Source organism: Apodemus sylvaticus, chromosome 16, assembly GCF_947179515.1.
Source record: "Apodemus sylvaticus chromosome 16, mApoSyl1.1, whole genome shotgun sequence".
NCBI lineage: Eukaryota > Metazoa > Chordata > Mammalia > Rodentia > Muridae > Apodemus > Apodemus sylvaticus.
In genome coordinates, this window is record NC_067487.1 from 35,790,916 (window position 1) to 35,803,116 (window position 12,201).

Sequence of the window (12,201 nt, forward strand, 5' to 3'; positions counted from 1 at the left end):
GTGAAGGACAGAACCGTGATGAGCCCCAGATTCTGGGTTCTCTGCAGTGATTTGAAACATGGACCTGGTTATTGTTTGGCTGCAGGCACCAATAAATCGATCAAGCTTTTCAACAAGAATTAGAGTATTCCTATAATTCTCCATTAATCATAGTCTTTTGGAAAGGTAGGAAGTGGTAGGAATCACATCTGTTTGGTTGTTTGGCACAAAGAATTAGCTCTCCTGTGTTTATCTAGTGTTTCTTTACTAAAAGTGTTGTTAAGTTTGAATCATGATGAAATCAATTTTATTTGAAGAACTGCTTTTGAGAATGGATAGCAAATTATTCTTTTAAAAAAAAGAGGCCAACGAAATATTGTAGGATAATGATTGGGTTGAAGTAGAGGGACTAATTTGAGTGTATTTATTAGCTTGGAACAAAACTTTTTTTTCTTTTTCTTTTACATTGGAATCATATATTTCTGTGGAGGGACAGAAGGAGGAAGGAAGGGAGAGAGGGAGGGAGAGAACGTGTTTGTGCATACACATGCAGTTTTAATTCCATTGTTCTATTGATTTGACTTCTCCTGTGATTCTTTATTTGTAACAGTCATTGAGAGCCTACCACTGGATTTTCAGGCCCTGTAGCTTCCGGTGTCTGAATGTTGATAAATGGTAGGTGTTAAGGGAAAGACAGACCCAGTTTGTGTTGGAATGGAGTGTGTAACTAGAGTGGAGGCCTGTCAGGCTTCAGCTGGCCTCCTGTGTCACTGGTGGTTCTTTATGGCCCTCACTGTACAGTTCCTTCACTGTCCTCAGAGCACTCCAGGTGGGATTCTTCCCCTGTGCTTTTCCCTCCTTTTTTTTTTTTTTTTTTTTTTTTTTTAAAGATTTTTTTAGACACGGTAGCTGTCTTCAGAAACACCAAAAGAGGGCATCAGATCTCAGTACTGCTGGTTGTGAGCCACCATGTGGTTGCTAGGATTTGAACTCAGGACCTTCAGAAGAACAGTCAGGGCTCTTAACCTCTGACCCATCTCTCCAGCCCTTGTCCCTCCTTTTCTATGGCTGGTTCTACTACAACTACTTGCTTCTTTCACTATGACTGAGCATTGCTTCATGCTTGGGATGGAGAGTTGGATTTAGTCAACAGAATGCATGTTGTGAAAACATTAGGGATCTGAGCTCAGCCCTTTTCTTTCTTACTTTCTTCTTTTTTCTTTTTTGGTTTTTTCAAGACAGGGTTTCTATGTGTAGCCCTGGCTGTCCTGGAACTCACTCTGTAGACCAGGCTGGCCTTGAACTCAGAAATCTGTCTGCCTCTGCCTCCCAAGTGCTGGGATTAAAGGCATGTGCCATCACTGCCCTGCTTGAGCTCAGCCCTTAAAATGTGCAAGGAGTAGCTGCTTGGTGCTGCCCACTTGCAATCCCAGCATTGGGGAAGTGGGGACAACCGATCCTTTGGGGTTACTGGCCAGCCATTCAAGTTTACTTGGCAAGCTGCCAGCCAGTGAGAGAACCTGAAAGGACTGACACCTGAAGTTATCTTCTGGCCTCCCCATACATGCACACACATGCTCATTCCTTCACATGTGCATGCCTGAACATACAACCTATGAGACATGACCCCTTTTGGCAAACCTCTATCTCTAAAAATATTTGCATTAAAATCCATAACAGTAGCAAAATTACAGATATGAAATAGCAACAAAAATAATTTTATGGTTTGGGAGTCACCACAACAGGAGGAACTGCCTTAAAGGACCACAGCATTAGGAAAGATGAGAACCACTGCTCCAGGCTTTTAGTCACTGGAAACCAATTCTGATTTCTCTTGGAATTCACTATCAAACTGAGGCTATTCCATGGCTAACTGCACACCAGGGACATTCCAGTGAAAGGATAGAATAAAGGAAGACAATTCTTCCCACAAATTCTCCCAGGACTTGCCAGGTGTAGTGGTGTGGAGTCATTCTTAACATTTACTGTGTACAACTTTGGGTTGAGCACTGAGTTTTCCACTGAAATGAACTACTATTCCAAACTTTGCTGTGCGTAACTAAAGAAGCCCTATTTAAGTTCAAATAGCCAAATCAAATGACTGCAAACTCCCTTTATCCCTGAATAATCTAGGCTTACTTTAATTTCATCTCCATAACCGACACTGTCTTTATGCTGTGCCTAGTTTATTTAGGGGAAAACCCCCTTCAGCTGTGGCACACATATCTCAGGATGGTCCATTGGAAGAATCTGACAAGAAGGTTGTACATTTGTACCATGAGCTTTGATCCATGAATAAAATTGCCAACTTTTCCAAGCCCCTCCCGAAAGAGGAGCACTTGGATAAGGCCCACAATGATATTAAAATATATTAAGTTTACAGAGCATCTAGGAATTGTGTAAGTCTTCATTAGCATAGGGCAGCAGGAACAGGCTTGCGAATGAGGGCAGCTGCTCTGGGGTCTGGGCTCTGTCTGTGTTCTTGCTGTTAGAGTAGCTGTGACCTCTGCAGTGAGGCCGGTTATGCTCCAGAGGGTAGTTTCAATGATTTTCTTTATTGTATCTTACAGATCAATCTCCAGCATGGCTGTTCCATTTAACCTGTATTCCCTAGGTTATTTCTTAAAGCGATTTATTGAACATTATCCTAAATTGAACTGCATTTACTATCCTTTGACCCAATTACTTAAATGGTTCCACATCCATTTGATTTTCATCATTCGTCCTCTTGCTGTTTGCTTCTCCTCTCCTTTTCCTGTCAGTCACACAGGAGCCTATTCAGTTCCGAAATCCCTTCCTTCTCAAACCACTCAGCTTGAGCAGAATGACCCCCCCACCCCCACCCCCACCCCATAGCTCTCCATCTGAATCCTGGTTACTTCAACAATTCAATTCTACCAAAATTCACATAGAGCCTGCTTTGTCACAGGGCTGAGTGAGGACCTATTTGTCCCTGTTTCTCCTTTGGAGTGAATTTCCTTGGCAAAAGTCTGTGATAGGGGGGATGGGTGGGAGGCTGCTCAGCTCTGGATCTTGTCAGCCCATTTTCCTAACCCCAATTTCAACTCCTCTGGGTTCCTCTCAGCTCTCCTTGGGCAGCTCAGCTAATGTACAACAGGTTCCTAGGCTGTGTTTGTGTGTCCGAGTGCTTGTAACTTCCAACTCGTGAGGGTAATGTGTTTCTCCAGGTGTCCCTCTACACTAGCCCTTCAAGTGGTTTCTATTCTCTGTCTAATAATATTTGTACAGTATGCCTGGGCCTGGTTCATATCTTGAATTGTTAAAAAAAAAAAAAAAGAAAGCATCAATACCACTTGTCATTTTCTGTGCTTAGGATTTTTCCCTTTAAACTTCTGAACCTGAGGAAGATTCACCATCGTCCTCCATTTCTCTTCACCCTTGTAAACCAGCACTGTGTTTTTATTGGCCTTCAGACTTGTTTAAGTAGAGCTAGCAGTAGGAATGAAAATGATTTTTTTCCCCTCCTGGGAAACCTGAATATTTATACTTTGAGAGTAAAGCCATCTTTAAACGGGGCTCCCTTTCTGTCTTTCCAGGATTGCTACCTTGGTGTGAAAGTGACAGTTTGTTAAGCTTTTTCATTATTTGCTAATTCCTGCCTCCATCTTGTGAGGTCAGGGCTGTGATGGCTAAGGCTGATGAAATCCCTTCCCCACCAGCTCTAGCTCTCCAGTCAACAGCAGAGTTTCAGGTGGAATGCTTCTCCCCAGGGTCTCACCCTGCCTGGTCCCAGTCAGTACAAACAGGATTTGACCTGTTCCCTGGAGGTGGAGATCTTATATAAAGCCACTTAGCAGCTCCATGGCTAACCCCAGAAATTCCAGATTTGTGGATATTTGCCCTGATCAGTCAAGCATGCTGTAGTTCAAGCTGTGGGTTATATTTTGAGTGACAGCCATTTGATTCAACCATGACATTGAATAGAGATTGAATTACCAGGGTGTCGAGTTTACTGAAGGGAAAGACAAAACAAAGTAGGGGAAAATAGTGGCAGGGGAGTGGAGTGGAATCTGGTGGCACATGGAAGGAAATGGAACTAGTCTGCTATCTGAAAGAGCTGAGACAGGGGAATTATGCTCATTAGTCCATGAAGTGTTTTCTAAAGCCTTGAGCAATTCAGGTCTTCTGTGAAATGTTTCTTTATGTTACAACCAAAATAAAGTTCTGATCTGAACAAAAGGGGGTGGGGGAGATACATATTGAGAAATTGGGTGGGAGTAGGGACACGGCCCAGTTGATAAAATGCTTGCACATCCCTAGAACTCGTGTGAAAAACAGGCAGGCGTGGAGGTATGCACTGTTACCCTAGTACTAGGGAGGTGGAGATAGGTGGGACCCAGCATTTTGCTGGCCAACCAGTCTGGTCCCCCTGGCAAGTTCTAGGTTATAGAAAGACTCAAAAAAGAAAAAAGTGGATAGAACCTATAGAATGACCCCAAAGTCATTATCTGACCTCCACCCTCACATATGAACACACACACACACACACACACACACACACACACACACACACACACACACCACAGTAAGAAAGAGGGCCCAGGAATGTAGTGCAATTGGTAAACTGCTAGCCTAGTGTGCATAAAGCCGTCAGTTGGCTAGGCTAGCAGTTTACCAATTGTGTGTGTGTATGTGTGTGTGTGTGTGTGTGTGTGTGTGTGTAATCCTTATTGTGTTGTAATCTGGTTGTGTTTGTGCACACCTATAGTCCCATCACTAGTGAGGTGAGACAGGCCAATCACCAGTTCAAGGTCATACTTGAAGTTGTGATTTGAATATGCTTGGCCCACGGAAAGTGGCGCTATTAGGAGGTGTGACCTTGTTGGAGTGGGCGTGGTCTTGTTGGAGGAAGTGCATCACTAGAGGGGAGGGCCTTGAAGCCCCTCTGCCCAGTGTGAAAGGAGATCCTCCTCCTGGCTGCCAATTTGTTCCTGGTTACCTTTGGTTCAAAATGTGGAACTCTCAGCTCTTCCAGCACCATGTCTGCTTGGACGCTGCCATGCTTCCTGTCATGATGATAATGGACTGAACCTCTGAACCTGTAAGCCAGCCTTAATTAAATGTTGTCCCTTGTAGAAGCTGCCTTGGTTGTGGTGTCTCTTCACAGTGAAATCCTAACTAAGGTACTTGGCTACAGAGAGTTCAAGGAAACCTGGGCATGTGAGATTCTGTTTCAAAACAAACAAACAAAAAATTAAAAACAACCAAAAACAAAACAAGAAAAACAAAACCCAACAAAAATAGAAAGCACTCCTTTATATTTGAATATATTAACTTTGATCTTAGAAATCTTTCTTTTTTCTCTCTTGGATTTACTCTATAGCAAATGGGGGGGGGGGGAGGTTTGATTCCTCTTTTTTTATCTGCTTCTTTTCTTGGAGTGTCTGGATTCTACCAGACTCGTCTCAGTGGAACAACATGGCTATTTGGTAAACAACTGACAGAAATGTTACTTTCGTTTGCAGCTGTGTTATATTCCAAAAGGAGTTAAGGTCCCAATACAATTTGGTGTAATGTACTCAGAAAAAAATGTGTTTTCTTCTGGGTGGGGGGATGCTAAATTGATAAATACTGCGTATATATTGTGTGTGTGTGTGTGTATAATATGTGGTGAATCTCCCTATTTGAGATTCAAAACTTTGTGTAATAATGGTTCCTCCTGAACAATAGTAGCTTTCTCTCAAGAATTAAAAAGAATTATCTAACATAAACTCAAAGTCTTGAGACTAGTTGGAGTAATACCACTATCAGCTGTAAGCTTCTGAAATAGTCTGCGTGAAGATTCTGAGGATTGTATTTTGGTTTTGTTTGTTTTGTTTTTGTATGGAAGACGCATTTTGGAAGTTCTCAGTGTTTGCCTTGGTGTGATGTATTTGATTGTTTCTACTTTCCCTGTCACCTGTACACATTCCTCCGTCTAATTTTTTTTTTTTCACTAGAATGAGACTGGCTGCTTTTGGCATTTGGCATTTGTTATAGCTGCTTGTATTTTTTCCAGATGACTTCAGTGCATGTATCAGCACTATGTACATAAAGTGCTGCATTTTTCAAAAAGGCAGAATTTAGTCTAACCCTTTTATATAGAAGAAAATAAAGCCATATGGAAAGATTTCATTTTTCAAATGCACTTTTAGCAGACGGAACATTTAAATTCTGCTTTTGTAGAAAGCAGGTTGAGTTTGTCTGGAGTCGTTCTTGCGGTGGGCTCTTGAATTTGCCCCCAGAGCCGTATACTGTCTCTTGGCTTTGTATCATATTCAACATGCCCTCTGCCCTTGTTTAGACAGATGCAAAGAGTAAAGGGGACTTAGGCAGATATTCTGGCCAGCCAGACAAAGTCAGACATTCTTTGAAACTGATGCAATCTAAGTTTCAGAACGGTCCACAAAGCTCAAAAGACCTTTATCTGTTCTCCAGCGATGCATCCGGGGGACTCAAGCCAAGCAATGGTATCTGTGGCCCGTGGTGCGTGGATACTTCTAATCCTGCTAAAATAGAAAATGCTTTTCTGAGCTGGCGAGACTGCCTTCCTTTGGAGATCCTACCACTTTGTAGAATGTGAAGAAAACTTTCATGGAATCACGGAGTAAAGACAGCAGCCAAGAAATGTGCTGGAAGACATCTGCCTTATATATAACAATCTGCTGTTCAGAAAACAAAACTCGGATTCAGAAAAGCTTAGAAGCTATGCTTTGCTTGAGAAAGATAACAATGATGAATAGAAATAGATTTGGCTATCTTAAAACCAAGCTTTTTACCTGTGGGTGAATGGAAAAACACTGACTGGTCAGGCAGCCTTGTGCTGTGTGTCTTCTGACCTGCCTAGGCCTCCTGGTGGAGGCCTGAGACTTGGAGAACACATTGTCATGAGTGTCCCAGAGAGCCTGGGAAAAAGCAGTTGAAAAACCCAGCCAGAGAAAGCAGTTTTAGGTGCATTCTCTTTGCCAATTCCTAGTTATTACAATACGAAGAAACTGATGCTTGCACACTATGCGGGGGAAAATGGGCAAACCTATTCAAATTGTGCATTTCTTAACCAAGTGATTGGCAGCAAAGTATGGATTAATATGGAAGATTCAATAAAGATCTGAATTGAAAGCAGCTGTAAAGTTATTAAAAATCAAGTCAGGACACATAACATATCCTTTTTAGCAGTTTTATTGTTTTCTGGATTCTTTATATTTTGGTGGTATCTAAATAGTGCATGAATGAGACTTTTGAGCTCTCTATTTTATTGTTATAAGTGAAATATAAATGCTTAAATATGTCGTAGTAGGTATCCCCTGGGTTCTTTTCATGGCTGGTGTACTATATTTCAAATGGCAGGTTGTAAGGCAGTCATGACTGGGAATCTAATTTTGTTGTTTGCAATCAGTGATTTTTCCTTTATAGAAATTTAAAATTTTCATTTATTGTTATTGCATGTGTGCGTGTGTGTGTGTGTGTGTGTGTGTGTGTGTGCATGTGCATTTGTGCATGCACATGCAAGAGAGAGGGAGATGAATGAATGAATAAGTGAACGAATGAATGAATGAATGTGGAGGTCAGAGGACATCTTTTGCAAGTCAGTGCTTTCCTTCCCCTGTGAGTTCTGGGGACTGATCTCAGGTTATCAGGCTTGGCTAACAAGTGCCTTTACCCTGTGAGCCACTTTGCAAGCCCTCCTTTGAGACGGGTCTCACTATGTATGGAATGGGATGCTCTGTCATCCAGCCTGGCTTGAACTTGTAGTAATCCTCTTGCCTTAGCTCCCTTATTGAAGAGATTACAGGCTTGAGATACTCGATACAGGTTTTTCTGGATATATATTGAAGTAGAGCTGCACGACTCATAGCCCGGGCCCCAGCCTGGATAGAAAGCCTTGAGAAGGGAGCTGAGTGTAGACACTCGTCTCTTTTTTGTCTGTCTGCTTCCTGATCAGGCCGGATGTAAGCAAGTTCCTGCTGTTACAGCTGCAAGTCACCATGCTTTCCCTGCTGTGATGGACGTCCCCCTGGAAACCAGGAGCCAAACTCTTTCTGCTTCCTGTCAGGGACTTGGCCACAAAAGCTAGACAACACAGGTTCCCTCTGTTCTCTCACCCCTTTCTTCCCTCCTTTCCCTTCTTTAAGTTGAAAGTTCTGTTTAAAAGCAGTGTTGGGGATGAGTAGATGCTTGTTGGGCAAGCTCAAAGACCTGAGTTCGAGTCCCCAGAAGCCACATAAAGCCACACATGGCAACACAGGACAGTAAACTCAGTCTTTCTACAATGAGCTAGAAGAATCCCTGGACAGTCATGGTCCAGCTCACCTGGAAAATGTAGTGTTGAACAATGAAAAGACCATCTCAGACAAGGTTGAAGGTCAGGGCTGACACCCAAAGTTGTTCTCTGAGCTCTACTTGTGCCTGCATTCACACACACACGAACTTACACACTGCATTCACACATGCACACACACACTCACACATTTATACACATATGCATACTCATACATACATACATACATACACATTCACACACACATTCATACACATACACTCATATTCATATATACATACATACACACTCACACAGACTGTCACACACAAATACTCCCATTCATATACAGACACACACACTCACATATACACTCACACACATACACACACACACTCATTTATACATAAACATATACACACAGACTCACACACTCATACACACTATACTCACACTTGTACACACACACACACACACACATTTTTTAAAAAGCAATGTTAGTTGAATATTACAGTTCCATTGTTAGGTTCATAGGTCTACCAAAACTGTAGCCAGATCATGCTGTTCCCATCCCTTAATAACCTCCATTGTTTCCTTTACTGCTCTGGAAACACTGTCATGTGACTCATAGGCCCAGTGCCTTCCGGGTCTTCTCTCAGTCTAGTGACTGACATTGTCAAAGCCTTCAGTCACACTGAGTCCCCTTCATCTCTGGATGTGCCTGGCTCTCCGTCTTCAGCATTATTACCCTGTGTCTTCCCTCTCCCTACTTTGGACTTGGCCAATTCCCCCTGGTTTTCCATGATGCTGTCTTTTTTTTTCCAGGAGATTTACCAGAAATGTAGATCATTGGCCATTACTCTTACTGACCCTGCTCTTTTCTTAATACGCTATAGTGGTTTATTGACTTTCCTCCCTCATTGGATATAGACTCTGTAAGAGTAAGAACGGTACCTTTCTCTCTCATCTTTGACTATTCGAAGTGATGTTCATCAAGTCAATACGAAGCACCAGTACTCTCTGGAAGGTGAAACTTCAGGTGATCGTTTATTTTAGCTTTTCTATTTACTAATATAAAATAAACACATATTACTCATGATGTAAAAAAATCACAAGTGTAATAGGCTAAAATAACAAAAATTAAAATTAGAATTAGGGAGTTGTAGGAGAAGGATAAATGGAGGTAACACACTAGCCACTTGTGCTGGGTGATGGAGTTCAGAAGCCCTCCTATCCCTTCCTTGGGAGAACAGCCTGATACAGGCAGACAGAGCTAGCAAGGTGCGGATTTTAATGCAGAGTCTTAGACAGGTAGAAGCAGCTATGGACGTTCTATGGGAAACCAGAAGAAAGCGACAGAGTTCCAAAGAGAAGAAGAACAGGGGCTGCTGAGTTAGACCTGTGAGAAAAAGGAGAGAGAATACGAAGCAGAGAGAATATTAGAGTGAAAAAAAAAGAAGAATATAAGAGGTAAGGAGGAAGGAGGAAGCAGGGTTTAGGAAGGAGAAGAAGTAGGTAAGAAAGAAATCTGGGGCCAATGGGAGGGGAGGCTCTTGGTCCTGATGCCCCAGTGTAGGGGGATACTAGAGCGGTGAGGCAGGAGTCGGTGAGCGAGCTGGTGGAGGAGCACCCTCATAGAGGCAAGGGGAGGAGGAAAGGGGAGATGGGTTAGGGGTTTGTGGAGGGGTAGCCAGAAAGAGGGATATCATTTGAAATGTAAAATAATAAAGTGATAATAATAATAACAACAACAACAACAATAATAACAAGAAATCTCGGGCTACAAGTCGGGAAAGAACGAAAGTAAGGATAACCACAGGTCCTTTTCTCGTGAGGGTTCATGGATTTGCCTCATTTGGGCTTCCAGGTGTGGCTACCAGAGCCCCACTCTCCTGCAGGGCTGTCTGAAAAGCCCTCTTTGGATTCCTCTCCTTTTCCTCGGGAGGTTTCGTCTCCCCAGCTACAGTGCACCGGGCCTCTGGATGGAGCCATCTATTTACATTCTGTGATGTGAGCATTCAATGTGAACTTCCCCTACCCTGCTGTCTACGTGTGCCTGGGACAAAAGACACGACTGGCTGTCAGAACTCTGAAGTATGCAGCCGGTCTGCAGGTCAGGTCACAAAGCAAGGCTGTTTAAAATGTACAGGGCTCCTCTCTGGAGACAGCTGTGAGTCCCTCCAGCATGTGTCAGCGGCGCTAAAGACGGAATTCAGGACAGAGGAACACGCAGAGCACTGGCTGGATGGAAAGGTGCCATAAAACGTTTTAAACTGGTGTGAAGTCGGGTTCGAAGCGCTGAGGTCGGAGGTAAGCTCTCTTTCCTCTAGAGCCTAAGCCATCTCCTGGCGGTTTTCAGAAAACCAGTGATAGGGACACAAGGCCCCTGTGGAGTCTCCTTGGCCTGTCCTGTTAGCTGAAGACTGTAGATCAGGGGTTGTAGGTTAGTTTTAACCCAAGTACCAACTACGAATGATTGACAGCTGCTCTCTGGGGCACTGTGTGGGGAACAATCCTAGGCCAGAGTCCAGCTGTCATCATGTTTCACTGGGTTTAGGAGAGGATAGTGGCCATACTCTAATCCTACTATAGATTCCACTTTAACAGTCAGCAAATGATCTTCAAAATGCATAATCTTGGCCACTGCCTAGTGAGTGTACCTAATAAAATTGATCTTGAAGGCTAATGCAGGTGGTTAAATTGCTTCCATTATTCCTGGGGAAGAACTCAGCCTTCATGAGATGATGAAATTCAATACATGGAATAGAACAGAACAATGTGAAATTTGCTTGATTTTGTTGGCTGTTAAATGTGTGAATTCTCATAGAAAGTGGGGCTTGACAGAGCTAGGTTGGACCCCTGGCTCCAGGGACTTCTCCACTCCTGTCTTTGACATGGACTTGAAGAGAGTTTTGACTTTCTGGTATTGTTTTTCTATTGGAATGATTCACATTTAATCTTTTATCCTCCATTTTTGAGTTTGCTGTCCTTTAGGACTCATTGGAGAAACTCTTGTGTTTACAGACAGTGTGCTCATATGACAGCATGGAAGGGCATTCATGACCCTGGCTTTGGCAAACTGCTATTGTATTGTAAAAATGGGATGGGCATGGTGGTGAGACAGTCCCAGCTTCAAACCTAGCCTCTGCTGCATATTTTCTGGGAAATCTCCAAGTTAAGCACAGAGCTTCACCCAGATCATATCTATTCTGTATGGTGGTCCTTTCCCTCTGTCAGGGTTACTTGTGTAAATCATCTCTCACATATATACCTTGCATATTTAACTTGCATATTTTAATGGCACGCCACGTGATGTGAATTTCATAAAACACCTACACAAACTTAAGTTAGTCAAGAGATAGATCTTTTTTTTATTCACAATTCCCAGCAAGTCTGTTGACAGAAGTATTTACTTCTCAAATTAGGGAGGCCACTTGACATGAAGAAACACATAGAGGACAGTTGGGGCTGTATCTTGCTTTGATCTTGAATTTAATGTCCAACTGAAAGACTTAGGAATGAGAGAACCACATTTTTAAAGTGTCTTCACTCCAGTCCTTGTAAGTTGGCTTTGTGTATCTACTTTTCATGCTCACACAAGTGGTGGCCCCTTGGCTCATACCTGTCCCTTGAGGTTGAGAAAACTTGATTAGCTTTGGCTCTTTACAAGTGTCTACAGTTATCTGTAAACTTGAATAGCTCTTTAATGTTCCAATAGGAGAAAGGTGTGTCTGCCGAGTTAGTTCAGACTGAAGCCTGAGCCAGGGTAAGATTGCAATGAGGCTTTGGTTTGGTAAAGATGCTTTCCCTACTAATAGCCAGAGGGTCAAGTAAACTAGATGAGTGACATTGCTGTGTTTGTCTGTCCCCATCAATCAAATCTACTAACTTGGACCCAACCCATTCTGTTATTTTATGGAAGGTGAGAGCTAACCACAGTTCGTTTCCTACAACCTACACAATAA